The sequence below is a fragment of the Felis catus genome, chromosome B1, assembly GCF_018350175.1.
Source record: "Felis catus isolate Fca126 chromosome B1, F.catus_Fca126_mat1.0, whole genome shotgun sequence".
Taxonomy (NCBI): Eukaryota; Metazoa; Chordata; class Mammalia; order Carnivora; family Felidae; genus Felis; species Felis catus.
In genome coordinates, this window is record NC_058371.1 from 163,913,201 (window position 1) to 163,929,542 (window position 16,342).

Genomic DNA, 16,342 nt, shown 5'->3' on the forward strand with positions numbered 1-16,342 from the left:
AGCCCTCGAGATGGAAGGAGATTTTTGGCTCTTTGCAAGGTATGAGGGGAAATAGTTGGTCTTTCCACTGTGTCTCCAGCCCCCAGGTACTGTTTGTCTCCCTAACAAGGATCTTTTTTTTAGTATTTATTTATTTATTTATTTATTTATTTATTTATTTATTTATTTTTGAGTGAGAGAGAGAGAGAGAGTGCACAAGCATGTTCCATGCTGTCAGCGCAGAGCCCAACTCAGGACTCAAATTCACGAACCGTGAGATCATGACCCCAGCCAAAACCAAGAGTTGGACACTCAAACCACTGAGCCACCCCAGGCATCCCTCACCGACAAGGATCTTTAGATTGACTCATTAAGGTTCTCCTGGAAAGAGTTCTTTTGTGCCTCCCCTACCAGATATTCAAGGACATTGTATTCAATGTCACACGGATCATACTGCTATATATTGATTATATTCAAGGACAACGATCCAGAAAGATGTCTGGTGTGGCCATATATAAAGAATGATAAAATGTCCCTGGAAATGTAATAAGATGAAGATAATTAGATTTCCCTCCAGTAAAGTTCAATCAGGGAAGCAAGACCACTATGTGTATTGTAGGATAGATTAGTTATTATAGTGTTAGACCTCACACAATTTGGGGAGGAGTTGAGGAAGAAAAGTTTCCAAAAGTATCACAGAAAAGTCCTCACTGGCCCTGTGGCTGGTGGACAAGTCAGAGCTTGTTGATGCTGGGTGAATCAAACCACTGGAGAGGAGCCACGAAGGAGGCTGGGGTAGAAGCATCTGGAAGGCTGTTGGCTCTTTGTGGCTTCCACCTCTGTGAGCTCACAGCAAAGCATCTCATGGTGCATCTGGAGTCACTGCTGGTCAGTAGGGCCAATAGTCGGGAAGAAGAGCTGGAGTCAGAGCAGGAAAAGCATGAACAAAATGGAACCCGCTGGGGCCTCTGCAGCTGTCCCTACCGACTTCCACTGATTTGCAAAATGTAACGGCTGCTGCTTCACTTCTGGCTCTCAAATATCATACAGATGTCCCTTGTGGCAACTGGGTAGTGACTCTGAGCCATACAAGGTATTCCTGTATCTGGGTATCTGGAAATTGCAGTTCCAATTTAGCTAAGCCGACATTGTACAAAGCCAGCACAGCTCCTCTCAGGGACAAATACTGTGTGGCTGGAAGCAGTAAGTAGTCTGATAAGCGGCTCAGGGTAGCATGTAAGACACCCAAAGCTCTAGCTCCAATTACAATCCAGGATAACTGTGCCGCCTTCTACGGATGTGAAGCTGTCTCCCTGCAGGGCTATTGCTTGGTGGGTGGAATATTCCAGTTTGGAACCAGACCGGAATCATGGAGTGAGGCAGTGGGATGCCTCTTACGACACTTCTTAGCTGCCTTTGCCTACTGTGGGTTCGGCTTCCCTAGAAATAAACCTGGAACCATTTATAGAATATAGGTTTGGAGAGAAATCTACAACAGCTCTTAAAATTATAAATGTGGAGTGCCTGGGTGGCTTAGTCAGTTGAGCATCCGACTCTTGATTTCAGCTCAGGTCATGATCACACGGTTCGTGGGTTTGAGCTCTGAGTTGGGCTCTGTGCTGATAGTGCAGAGTCTGCTCGGGATTCTCTCGCCCCACCCCACCCTGCCCCTCCCCTGCACTGTCTCTCTCTCTCTCTCAAAAGAAATACACTTAAAAAATAATAAAATAAAATAAAGTAATAAATGCACTTACTCTTTGGGCCAACAATCCCACTGCTGAGAATTTTGCCCTCACCATTTACCAACTATATGAACTTGTATATACCTACACATGTGCAAAATTCTGCTATTGATGTATTCATTGCAGCATACGCAAAAATTAGAAACAACCATAGCATTTATCTATGGGGGCCTGGGTAAATAAAATGTGGCATAGAATTCAATGGCAGAACGGTGTGCTCACTTTATATGAGACAAAGAGGAAAATAATTACACACACTTGGATTTACTCGTACGTTCAAAGCATTGAAAGGTTACAAGAAACTAACAGAAGGAGTGACCTATGGGGTGGGGGTAGGGTGACAAGAATGTGGTGGACAAGGACAGTGATGGGAACCAGAGTTCTCAAGGTATACCTTTGCATACAGTATGAATTTTTGAGCCATATTTGTGTTTCAGTATTTTTAAAAAATTGAAAAATTAAATTCAGGTCGCGTTCAAAGAAAGAGAAGAAAAAGAAGAAGAATTTGGAGAAGCATCAAATTATTAGCCTGCCTGGAACAGCAGATGTCTAAGTCAGGCCCTGTCTCCACTCCACCCAACCATGGGATTTGGGGAAAGCCAGGTGAACAGAATTCCATACAGCAGGTGCAGGGAGTAGTTTGGAAGGCAGGATGCTGTCGAGGTGCAGAACACAGATCACAGAGAGAGCCTGAATAGATTCTACTTTGGCCCCACAACTTACAAGCTGGGCAACCTCAAGTGAGTTACCTAACTTTTCAGTGCCTTAGTTTCCTTACCCGTAAAATGAAGCGTAATAACAATACTTAGTGTGGACGTTAGGAGGATTAAATAAGTTACCACATCTGAAGTGGTGTGTTTAGAAAAGTGCTTAGCATACAGAAAGGAATCTACAAGCCTATTTATTTATTTGCCCATTATTATCTAGAAGGGTCAACTCAGGGAGAGATCTTCAGCATAAGTCTCGTGCTCTGCTTTGAACCAGGGACCAGGTGGTCTTGAATCTTCCACTGAGACTCGGTAGACAGTGATTCTTTCGCAAGCCCATAACTAGTCTGTAGAAATCCTCCTAGAAGACCCCTCCAACACATAATTTAACCATCTGATTCACTTTTCTTCCAAAGAGGGCTTCAAGGAGATTTTCTTGGGTCTGGGGTGTCCTCAGCTCACCGCTCTACCTATGAGAAGTCAGCAGCATTAGGATTCCCTCCAACAGAGGACTGAGATAGCTTATCTCCGATGAAGTTCTCGGGCGTCTGCCTGGAAACAGGGTCCCACCACAGGCTTCTGCTCCTCCCAGAAAAGCCCATGAAGCAGGGAGGGGTCTCAGGCTGACTCCTACATCCTCTCCCTGGCTTATCTGAAAAAGGAGAGGATCATTTCCAAGGCCTCCTGGAGTGCTGGTGTTTGCACTCGGCACCCCATCTGGAGAAAAGGCTCGTGCAAGTGAGAGCCTCCACCTGATGGGGAATCTCTCGTCCTCTCATTAGCCCATACTAGTCCTGAACCCACAGCCAGGGTGAACCAGGGAGTTACGGCATAATTTTCTAAAGCAGTATCAAGGGCCTATCAAAAGTCAGAACCAAAAATCTGTAGAAGCACCATGCTGCCTTCACTGTGCAGTTTTTCAGAAGCATAAGGATAGAAGTGACAAGAAGGGGGCGCCTGGGTGGCGCAGTCGGTTAAGCGTCCGACTTCAGCCAGGTCACGATCTCGCGGTCCGTGAGTTCGAGCCCCGCGTCGGGCTCTGGGCTGATGGCTCAGAGCCTGGAGCCTGTTTCCGATTCTGTGTCCCCCTCTCTCTCTGCCCCTCGCCCGTTCTGTCTCTCTCTGTCCCAAAAATAAATACACGTTGAAAAAAAAAATTAAAAAAAAAAAAAAAAAAAGAAGTGACAAGAGGGAAAAGAGGGGCACCTGGATGGCTCAGTCAGAAGAACATTTGACTCTTCATCTCAGCGTGTGAGTTCGAGCCCCACGTTGGGGGTGGACATGACATAAATAAATAAACTTCTAAAGAAAATAGAAGTGAGAAGACTGTATGTAGCCTCACAATGCCTGGATTTGGTTCCTGGAGTGGACACAGAGGGACTCTTACTGCATTCAGGTTCCAATCTTTGAGAACTGCGATACAAAAGACCTTCAAGTCCCCTAGAAAAAGTGATTTCATCTCCTATTACCCTCCTGTAGTGACATTTCTGAGTCCTGCCTAGATGCCCTTCCCTAGGCTGGTGCACCACCTTCCAGCTGCTTTGAATAGCTCATGGCAGCTCGTTGTCCTGGGAACTGCCCTTGGCCAATGGGAGCCACCTACTATGGTTTGAATGTTTATGTCCCTGCCAAATTCATATGTTGAAATCCTAACCTTCAGTGCAATGGCATTAGTAAGTGGGGCCCTTGGGAGGGAGGGAATTAGGTCATGAGGGTGGAGGCATCATGAATAGGATTAGCGCTTTAGAAGAGAACGCACAGACTTCCCTGCCCCCTTTCACCACGTGAAGATACAATGAGGAGTCTGCGTCCCAGAAGAGGGCCCTCGCCTGACCACGCTGGCACCCTGATCTTGGACTTCTAGCCTCCAGAACTATGACAGGTTTCTATTGTTTACAAGCTACCCAGTGGGTGGTTTTGATAGAACAGCCCAAAGGGACGAAGCCACCACCTCACCTGGCAGCCCGCTGCCAATGACTCACTGACACAAGGACACCAAAGTCCAGCCCACTTGTCCCAAAGTGGGGGACACACTCTGTACGTGCAGTTTCCCCTCCGGAGCTCCCCATGGGCCACGCTGTACCCACTGAGGCCATGCCATTGCATGGTTCCCTCACCTGCTCTCTTCTGCTTTCCTGTCTTGCTTTTTTTCAAGTTTTATTAACCCCATTTTGCTGATGAGGAAACTGAGGCACAGAGAGGTTAAGAACTTTCCCAGAGGTCATACAGTTTGTAAGTGATGGACCGTTGCCCCCAGGCTGTTTGATTTCAGACACTGGGCCACTACATTGTACTATTATACTGATGTATTTATTTACATAATTTACTTATTTATTTTGGTTATGGTATGCCTCCTCCCACTAAAATACGAACTCCTTGAGCATATGGATGTTTGTTCTGTTCAGTTCACAGCTGTGTCCCCTGTGACCTACAGAAGTCTGGGTACTTTACTAGGCCCTCAAATATTTATTAAAATCCATAGCTCCTGTGACTTCAACTCCTTCTTTCTGGATTTATGGGGAAAACAAATTATAATAAGGGTAGACTGGTTATTTGAATTTCACCCAACATCCTCAATCATGTAATAGGAACCTCTTTCTTCCCATCTTGACTCTGCTCTGTAATAAGTTGGATGTAATATATTTTAGGCACATGGTGGTGGCTTCAATATTTGGCTTCCATTTTAGAACCACAAGGACCATGCAGCTGTGTAATTGCTAATGAAGATAATAATCTCTGGCATTCTGAAGGCCAGAATTTGCAACGATGTTGTCAAGGCCTTACCAGAGACAATCGAGGCTGGGAGAAGACCTATATGAATCTAGATGGAAAGTTCATGGCCAACATCATTTGTTATTACAATCTAGTACTGCTCATTGTGACTTCAGGGAACCCCCAAAATAGTACCTCATCTAATTTCTGAACTACTTGAGAAACAGACCAAAAAAAAAAAAAAAAAAAAAAGACACAAGAAAATCAAAATATCATGTTTACTGCTAAGAAAGCTGATATTGCGGAATGTGTGGCTTGGATCTAAGAGCCAAATGTTTTCCTAATACTAACTCCCCGAATTAGACAGACTGACCCATGGATGACCTCAGACCTCCCAGGGCAGGGCCCTGGCCCTTTAAACCTTTGGCATGAAGGAATAGAGCAGGATACACCTTTGCTGTAGGTCCACCAGCTCCCAAGAGGACTGCAGAGGGGAGGGCTGGCTACTCTACCCAGATTCTCCTTCTAAACCCACTAGCTAGACAAGTCACTGCATCTCCCCAAGGGAAGAGTGACTGATAGTGCAGAGAGATGCCAGGAGTGTCACATGATGGCTATCCCTTCCAATGAAAGGAAACATTAAGAGCGGGAAATAACACGGACTTCAAGCCGTATTACAAAGCTGTAATCATCAAGACAGTATGGTACTGGCACAAAAGCAGACCCTTAGATCAATGGAACAGAATAGAGAACCCAGAAATGGGCCCATAAACGTATAGCCAACTAACCTTGACAAAGCAGGAAAGACTATCCAATGGAATAAAGACAGTCTCTTCATTAAGTGGTGCTGGGAAAACTGGACATCGACATGCAGAAGAATGAACCTGGACCACTTTCTTACAGCATACACAAAAATAAACTCAAAATGGATGAAAGACCTAAATGTACGACAGGAAGCCATCAGAATCCTTGAGAAGAAAGCAGGCACAAACCTCTTTGATCTTGGCCTCAGCAACTTCTTACTCAACACCTCTCCAGAGGCAAGGGAAACAAAAGCAAAAATGAACTATTGGGACCTCATCAAGATAAAAGCTTCTGCACAGCTAAGGAAACAATCAGCAAAACTGAAAGGCAACTGACAGAATGGGAGAAGATATTTGCAAATGACATATCAGATAAAGGGTTAGTATCCAAAATCCATAAAGAACTTATCAAGTTCAACACCCAAAAAACAAATAATCCAGTGAAGAAATGGACAAAAGACTTCTCCAAAGAAGACATCAAGATGGCCAACCGACATGTGAAAAAATGCTCAACATCACTCATTATCAGGGAAATACAAATCAAAACCACAATGAGATACCACCTCACACCTGTCAGAGTGTGACAGGTGGCCTTCACAACTCAAGCCACAACAGATGCTGGTGAGGATGCACAGGGTGAGGAAACTTTTTGCACTGCTGGTGAAAATGCAAACTGGTGCAGCCACTCTAGAAAACAGTATGGAGGTGCCTCAAAAAATTAAAAATAGAACTACCCTAAGACCCAGTAATTGCACTACTAGGTATTTATCTAAGGGATACAAGTATGCTGTTTTGAAGGGACACATGCACCCCAATGTTTATAGCAGCACTATCAACAATAGCCAAAGTATGGAAAGAGCCCAAATGGCCATCGATGGATGAATGGATAAAGAAGATGTGGTATATATATACAATGGAGTATTACGCAGCAATCAAAAAGAATGAAATCTTGCCATTTGCCATGGAACTAGAGGGTGTTATGCTAAGCGAAATTAGAGAAAGACAAATATCATAGGACTTCACTCACATGAGGAATTTAAGATACAAAACATACGAACATAGAGAAGGGAAGCAAAAATAATATAAAAACAGGGAGGAGGATGAAACATAAGAGACTCTTAAATATGGAGAATACTGGAGAGGTTGTGGGAGGGGGGATGGGCTAAGTGGGTAAGGGGCATTAAGGAATCTACCCCTGAAATCACTGTTGCACTATATGCTAACTAACTTGGATGTGAATTAAAAAAAATTAAATTAGATCAAATTTTAAAAAATAAAAAAGGGAAAAGAGTGGGAAATAACATTATACCTCCAACAGTACTGATCCATGGGCTGCCTAATCTCGAAGGAACTTCAATTACATTTCCGCCTTATGAATTTGGTGTTACAGAATATGTAATAACCTCCTATAGCTACCATGTTGCTACTTATCATTGCTGAAACGAGATTAAAATCCTAGAGTTTTGCAGCCAAAAGTGAAACTTCAAAGTTAATCTAGTCTACCGCTCTCCTTTCTAAGATATGACACTGAGGCCCAGGAAGGTGGAATATTTTGCCCTGTAACAGAAATGTAGACAGGTTACCCAGAGCCAACACTAGAACTCATTTTTTGTCTCAATCCACAGGCTTTATCTATCCAATGGCCTGTTTTTCAAATTGTCCCTAGTGACAAGAAAGAGAAGAAAAAGAAAACCTCCACCAATAATAAGAAACAAAAATATAATATACATGTCTGTTTCACAACCAAGACTATGCAAGTGGATGAGTGAAAATGAGGTGTTCAAGAAGACAGAAGTGATTTCTCTAAATGATGGAAAATGAGGGCCTCATCAACTCTCACTGTGCCTTTCGTGATTTGATATTCCCCCACTGACATTTTTCATCTATCCAAGTCCATGGTGCTATAGTTATCTATGTCTCTCTGTTCAGGGAGACTTTGCTTTTGACTTTCATAAAATTGAAGAGAACTAGATAGATTTTTATGTGAATATAAGCTCAGTATCCCAATGATGTCTGTTTTAAATTATTTACGCACAGCTCAAACCTCCTAGGTATTGTTTTTTAAAAATCCTACATTACTATGAATCATATGAGCTCCTTCTCAAGGAAGGGTAAAAGAAATGAGTGCTGTCTTCAGAAACCTGAAGGAGAGGGACATCTTATTTCCAGATTCAGGATTCTTTCACTTTCTATAATGCAGTATGTATGTATGTATTAAGGCTGTAAAATGGAGCCTGATATAAAGATCATAAATCATCATGTTTGAAAATAGAAACAAAGACTGTATTCAACACCATAAGTATATATGGTATAATACTAGCAATGATTTTTTTCATTCTATATATCCATAATTACTGCTGAGGGTATCCAGTTTGTTTATCTCAATGCTTAATATGAAAAGTTAATGCTGTATTTTAAATTATAGAAAGCTCTGGTAGGTACAGAAACTAGCTATGGGGAAATACCAGCTGTTTTAATATTCCTGATCGAGAACTACTCGCCCAGGTAACATTATGAGCAGCGGCCTTGAGCCATGAATTGTGGGATGGATGCACATATGGTTATGATGTCTGGGGATCCACGTGCTTCTGTGTCCTTGTGCCCCAAGTAGGCCAGGCCACTACAGAGACTGTTATATACTGCAGCACGATGGTGATTTGGTTGCTAAGGGAGTTAAAGCCTTACCTGGTGAAGTACAGGCTCTCCCAGCAAATTCAGGTCACTGTATTGTGGAAATGCACTGTGATGTCCTTTTTTATTGGAGTGTATGGAAATCGTCGCAGTCAGATATCTGTAATAACAGAGAGACAAAGTCTACTGGCCTGGCAGTCCTGAATTGGAAAAGGTATGGCTCATGATTTTAAAGTTCGCCTAGAATGAGAAAAAATGCTATTAGGCCTCACCACGGTTCGCCAACCTCAAAACATTTGTTGAGGCTTTTCTTGGTGTGGTGAAAGGAAGAACTCAAAAGATGGGTCCCCAGGAATCTGAGCTCCCGTGGCTACAAACAGTATACCAGAAAACCCTAGAAACCGTGCTGATTGTAGCAGTTTGTGCCAACCCAGCATCTTCTAGGGTCATGCTCCTCAGGAGCAAAAACGATAATGGTAATAATAATAGCTAACACTTCTTTAGCAATTACTTTGTGCTAGTAACTGTTTTAATGGGCTTGTATGTATCTAACTCATTTAACCTCACAATTTACTCTATGTAGTAGGTTTACTAATATAGTATTATACCTATATTACAGTTGGGGAAACTGAGGCACAGGGCAATAATGTACCTTGGCCAACATCACACAGTTACTAAATGGCAAATCATGCCCCAGCTGCCTTGTACTTTCCCTAACCAAGTATACGTGTACTGTCTCCCTACCCAGGTACTTGTAACAAAGCAGACTTTCAACTTACTGGGTCAAGTAATAAAGATCTAATGTGAGGGGCGTCTGGGTGGCTCAGTTGGTTGAGCGACTGACTTCAACTCAGGACATGGTCACATAGTTCGTGGGTTCGAGCCCCGCTCCAGGCTCAGAGCCTGGAGCCTGCTTTGGATTCTGTCTCCCTCTCTCTGCCCCTCCCCTACTCACACTCCGTCTCTCTCTCTCTCTCAAAAATAAATAAACATTTAAAAAAAAATTAAAAATCTAATGTGAGATCTTCCAGATCAGTTCAGTTCTTCCAGATTTTATACTTTTTTTTAATGTTTTTTTATTTTTGAAAGAGAGAGAGAGGGTGCAAGGGGGGAGGGGCAGAAAAACAGGGAGACAGAGGATCCAAAGCAGTCTCTGTGCTGTCAGCACAGAGCCCAACGCGGGGCTCGCACCCACGAACCGTGAGATCATGACCTGAGCCGAAGTCAGACGCTCAATCAACTAAGACACTCAGATTTTATTCCGTTACACTCATATTACTTACGCTGAAGTATTTTACTTGAAAAAAATAGGTTTTTTCAAAAAGTAATTCACTTTAAATTACAGATATCATGATGTTTCGCCCCTAAATACTTCAGTATGCAACTCAAAAAAATGAGGACATCTGACATAACCCAAATAAATACTTAGCAGGCCTAACACATCACAACATTCATCATCTTAATGAGTTTTAATATCATTTATGACCCAAGCCATATTCCAATTTCCATAATCGTTCCCAAAATATATTTTGTAGGTGTTAAAAACTGTACACCCTAGGCTTTAATCCAGGACCACATTGCACACATGCCTGGGTCCCTTCCATTTCTTCTCCTCTATAGCAGCCTCTGTCTTTATGGTGATGATGTGCTGAGAATCCAGGACAGAGGACCCATGGCATCTCTCACCTTTGAGATTTGCCTGAAGGCTCTGTCTTAGTGTTTAGCTTGTTCCTACTTTCTCCATTTGTTATCTGCATTTCAGATACTTTTACAATACTTAGAAGGGCAAAAAAATTCTACCAAGTCTGCAGACTCTTACAGCAGCCTGGAAAGAAGTCTCTGAAGACCGAAGAGGGGAATGAGCAGAGACAAATGATCAAAGAAACATTTTTGGATTCTTTCCAGATTTGATTCATTCGAGGAATCCCTGGATGAAGGACCAGAAGTGATTGAGAGTGGAAAAAAGAACAGCTTAGCACCTTTCGTTCTGAGCAAGGACCAGGCATTGTAGGCACAAGGCAACCTTGTGAAACGGATGCCAATATGCACAGTAGGATTTGGGGTTTTTGTCTAACAAGCTTTATCATATGAGGTGCAGTTTGCTGATACAAGTTCTGACTGGAGATGGCAATCTTTCCAGAGTCAAAGTGTAAAGTAGACAGCCTTGGTTGCTTAGGCAACCAACAAGTCGAGACCGAGTAAGTTATAAATTCAACTTGTTGCTAACTTTCAGTCACGAAAGTCTTTTGAATCTTTGTTCCAAGGCAACTCATTTGAATGTGCTTTAAATGCTCAGGAAATAGCCCTGAAAAACCTTTATTCAAGGCAGGTAAACAAACACTGTTTCCATGGTATTATTAAAATACCATAGATACGGGGCGCCTGGGTGGCACAGTCGGTTAAGCGTCCGACTTCAGCCAGGTCACGATCTCGCGGTCCGTGAGTTCGAGCCCCGCGTCGGGCTCTGGGCTGATGGCTCGGAGCCTGGAGCCTGTTTCCGATTCTGTGTCTCCCTCTCTCTCTGCCCCTCCCCCATTCATGCTCTGTCTCTCTCTGTCCCAAAAATAAATAAAAAACGTTGAAAAAAAATAAAAAAAAAATAAAATGCATCTGGAATGTTCTTTGGGATTGCCTTCAGATTCTGTGGCATATTCCTTGGAGTATCATTAAGGATAACACCTGTTATCATTAAAAAAAAAAATACCATAGATACTTTTTAAGATGCTTCCTGCATTCCTCGACTCACCAAATATTCCATGTGCCTACTTTTGCCAGGACCAAGGACATGTTGCAGGTATTCACCAAGGTTCAAAACAAAGCCATGTTTCTTTGTGTCTCAAATAAAGTTAGGTTTGTCCCAAGCCCTCATCCACTCAGGATATTCAATTTCGTGAAATTGGTCAGTACAGGATGAGGAGGTAATTCTTCTCCTGGGGTCGGGAGAGGGGATCTGGGGATCTGGCACAGGCCAGAGCATTTTAGAAGGCTCTCCGATCCCCTCTGGCCGCCGTCAAAACGTTCAGTGTCAAAATCCCCATGGTGCCTTGAAAGCAGTGGTCTGGGCCCCAGATTGGGAAGCTACACGCTTAGTGAGCCTCCTGCCTTGGGACATCCAGCAGCTCTCTTGCCATGAGGTCCTTCCACAGAGCGGAGCTGTAGGAGGAAGTGAAATGCTGTCTCCACGACTCCAGGACCTGCACACCTCTGCTCCTCTGCCAATCTCTCAGAAAGCTCAAAAATCTTCCCTCTAGATCCATCCACTTCTTCGTCCCTTGGCTGGGGTTTTCTCTACAACAAAATTCTATATACTGGTAATATTCTGGATGTCTGTTTCATGCTTTATTTATGAACTCTCCTTTTATTTCTGTAACACAAAAGACATGAACAATCCTGAAGGTAAGGCCCCCCCACCCCACCCTTGGTGACTTTCTTGGAACAAGGAAGGGAGAATACCTACTATTTGTTGAGGCTGCTGAATGAGTACAAAACATAAATTAATATCTCAAGATGGCTGTCCAGCCATAAACGTGAAGGTGAGAAAGACAGTCCCTGTCTTCAGGGATCTTACATCTTACAACAGAGGCAAATAATAGAGTGGGGGGTGCACGCTATGCATGACTTGGGGCAAGGGGGATATGGAAAATCTCTGTACCTTCTACTCAATTTTACTATGAATCTACAACTACTCTAAAAAAATAAAGCCTATTTTGTAAGTAAGTCTTACCCAACCTTTATCAATTAGATTTTCAAGCCTCTTTTCTAGAACAGAATCATGCCCTGCAAGGAGATAATCTGTGTTTGGATTAACACCCTGTTGTGAATACTTTTCACCATAAAATCAGATTGCTTTTCTCCCACCCTGACTCTAGCCAGGTGGGAGGATGCCCTAGGGAGAGGCTTGGGGAAGACACAGGACACAGAGATGACAACACACTCTTGGAATGAGATCAAAATATCTGCCACAAAGGGGGCACCTGGGTGGCTCAGTCGGTTGAGTGTCGGACTTCAGCCCAGGTCATGATCTCACCGTGTAGAGTTCGAGCCCTACATCAGGCTCTGTGCTGACAGCTCAGAGCCTGGAGCCTGTTTCAGATTCTGTGTCTCCCTCTCTCTCTGCCCCCCCATCCCCACACACTCTGTCTCTCTCTCTCTCAAAAATAAACTTGAAAATATACACACACACACACACACACACACACACACACACACACACACACATATAACTGCCACAAAGTACTACTGGCTTCTGCTCGACCACATAGTCTCTCTGCTATACCAGGAGCATTCTGGCTTTTTGCACTCAAACGGCTTTGCATGTCATAGGCTATGGAAAGCAGTTCTGGAATATTCAAGCACTACATTTACTTGCAGGATGTCTGTTAGCAGCATTTGTGAGTGAAAGAAAGGATGAGCCAGTCTCAAGGAAGACTGGAGACACAACCAAATCAATGTGCACTCATCTTCATATTTCAGGTTTTCTCCGTTTGGGGAAAATCGTGATCTCCAGGGACGCTTTTGCTCTTGCTGAGTCTGGCAGTCTCAACATCAAATGCAGATGAACCTAACGCGGCCAGGACTCTGGGTTGATGGCCCAAAAGCTCAAGCCGAGACCTTGGCGACATGCCTCTCCTGACAGGAGTGTCAGCTCATAAAGGGAAGCAGAACCCGTGCTCAATCTTTGTGTGACACCTCATAGAAACCCGACCGTTCTGTGCTTTTGTGAGACTTGACGTTATTTATTCCTCAGAGAACGAATGAGTGACTCACAGGATCTTGTGATTCACAGAGCCTCTCACAGAACTAGGCAGATGGCAAGTGGAGGGCTGGGGCAGGAAAAAAGATGACAGGCAGATGAGGGCTGCTCTGGTGCCTCTGATGTCATCCAACATGCCCCTCCCCCAACCCCCCTACACACACACACACACACACACACACACACACACACACACACACACACACACACACACCAGGAAACTTCCCCACCAGGAAGCCAGCCACAGCCCCTTTTACCCAGCAGGGAAGAAGAGGTGGTTGTGAATGAGCCCGGAGCTCCCTGTGGGGCTGATCTAGAGTCCCGCCTGCATTAAAATCTATCCCCACCCCTCCCACCCTCAGGAGGGCCAGCCACATGGCATTGTGCTTTCTCCCACCTGCTGTCTGCTTGCTGGGTCCCTCCCCCGCCCCCCCCCCCCCCCCCCAGCTCCTGCCCAAGCTTCTGTCTGTACCTATCTCCTGTTCTGTATCAGTTTATGCATCTCTTCTGCCCAGTGAGGCTACTGGGGACATAGATAATTACAAAGGTTAAAAGCATGAGTCTGGAGCTAAGCCACTAAAGGTCTGAACCCTGGATGTACCAATTCCCAGCTATGACCCTGGCCATGTTAGTTACCTTCTCTGGGCCGGATTTTTCTTGCATGTAAAGTCAGAATGAGAATACCTATTTCTCACGTTGTTTAAAAGGCCCTGCAGGAATCTCACATTTTATGTGAATTTGATTACACATGTCATCAAATTTTATTTCCTCCTATTAACTAATTAATTAATTTAAATTAAAGGCCCTGCAGCCATTTTGTGAAGGAAGAAAGGAAAAAAGGAGAAAAAGAATTGTGGGCCCCTTGAAATAAAGGAGCAGGTATTACTCATTTTTTTCATTCTGTGCCCCAGTGAAATCATTCGCTTGTTCCCGAGTTCACACAATGTCCCAGTTACTGAACAAAATCAGTCCCTGCCCTCAAGTAGCCCATAGTCAAGAGGTGGCAATGAATGACATCAGTAGTTGTAACACAGTGTGATGACAGTTGAGGGACGGCGGGGTGGCATCGCTCTGAAAGCACACGGCTCGGGGCGCCTGGGTGGCGCAGTCGGTTAAGCGTCCGACTTCAGCCAGGTCACGATCTCGCGGTCCGTGAGTTCGAGCCCCGCGTCAGGCTCTGGGCTGATGGCTCGGAGCCTGGAGCCTGTTTCCGATTCTGTGTTTCCCTCTCTCTCTGCCCCTGCCCCGTTCATGCTCTGTCTCTCTCTGTCCCAAAAATAAATAAACGTTGAAAAAAAAAAAAACATTTATGAAAGCACACGGCTCTAGAGCCGGGGTTCAGATTCTGGTGCTCTCACTTCCTGGCTATGTGACTGAGTATGTTCCTAGCACCTCTCTTGCCTAAGGACAGTGCAGGGCTATGGCAAGAGTTCAAGCTGGAACCTGCTGTGAACATTTTGGCACTCTCTAAATCAGCCCCATTTTTCACAGCATTAGCCAACGATAATCATCTTTGTGGTCATGATCCTGAAGCTCTGTAGGATGCTGAAGCAAAGCCTAAAAAAGGACTCTGTTCAATGTTATATTCTTCTAGGGCCAAAACTATTTTACTTTATTCTAATTTTTCGGGAAATGACAAATTCTTTGCGGGAAGGATCCACATCTTTTCTCTTTTGTCTGAAAGTGTCTAAAACAATACGTGGGCACACCAGATTTGTCCAACAAATACTAAGTGAGGAATTTCTATAATTCCTGCACATTACATATAGGTAATTTCTAGTTATTTAAAGCAATTAACTGAACGTTCTGATGGAGAGTAGAGATGAAGATTGGGACATGGACATTATTTTAGCAAGATGCTAAAAGCCCCTAGGGTATTTGTTGGATGTTAGACTTTGGTGTAATGGAAGGCTGTTCGGGTTTTTTGTTGTTGTTTGTTTTTTTCTTTTTTTTCTTTTTTTTTTTTTAACAAAATCAGTTAGAAAGCTGTTCCTTTCAGACCAGAAAATGGCAGAGGGTTATTTCTGATTTCTGGTACCACAATGTAAAAGTAACAATAGAATGCTATGCCCTTGGGGTACCTGGCTGGTTCAGTTGGTAGAGCAGGTGACTCTTGATCCCAGGGTTGTGGGTTCAAGCCCTGTGTTGGATGTACAGATTACTTAACAAAGTCTTAAAAAAAAAAAAAAAGAATGATATCCCCTCCCATTTGGAAAGGAAAAAAGGAATGGAAAGAAACTGGTAAATTGCAAAGAGTAATGTGGTCTGGGGGAATCTACTAGGGAGCACTGATCCTTCAAAACAACAGCATCTTGACAGACAGCCTTTGAACCCAGTCTCCTTCATTCATTCACTCGACAGCCATTTTTGAGCCCCTTCGATATCTGAGGTGCTAAATATCCAACAATGAACAAAACAGATATCATCTTCTTCGTAGCTCATGAAGATTACACTGAGGCAGAGCAAACAGGTTTTTTTTTTTTAAAAAAAGAAGCTCACTGGTAAGTATATAATAACAGAGGTGCCTGGGTAGCTTAGCTGGTTAAGTGACTGACTCAATTTCAGCTCAAGTCGTGATGTCACAGTCATGAGATCAAGTCCCGTGGTAAGTTCTTTCTGGAAGTGAGACTGCTTGAGATTCTCTCTCTGTCTCTCTCTGTCTCTCCCCCACTCTCTCTCTCTCAAAATAAATAAATAAACTTTTTAAAAAGTATATAATAACAATTCATGATAAGCGCTATGGAAGAAAACAAGGGGGCATCCTGCTTTGAAAGAGAAGGGAGACCTACTTTTGTGTGATGGGAGGTCAAGTCAGGCTTTCTGAGGAAAAGTCAGAGAAGGATGAGGATGAACGAACCAGGACAGGATTGATGGGGTGGGGACTCCAGTTAGGGAGAGGCTCCATGCCAGGCCCCAGGTGGGCAGAGCTGCGCCAACTTGAAGAAAGAAGAATAGAAAGCAGGCAGGGGTGGCTGGTAGAGGGGCTAGAGAGGGGGTGAGGACTGTGGAGAGCCA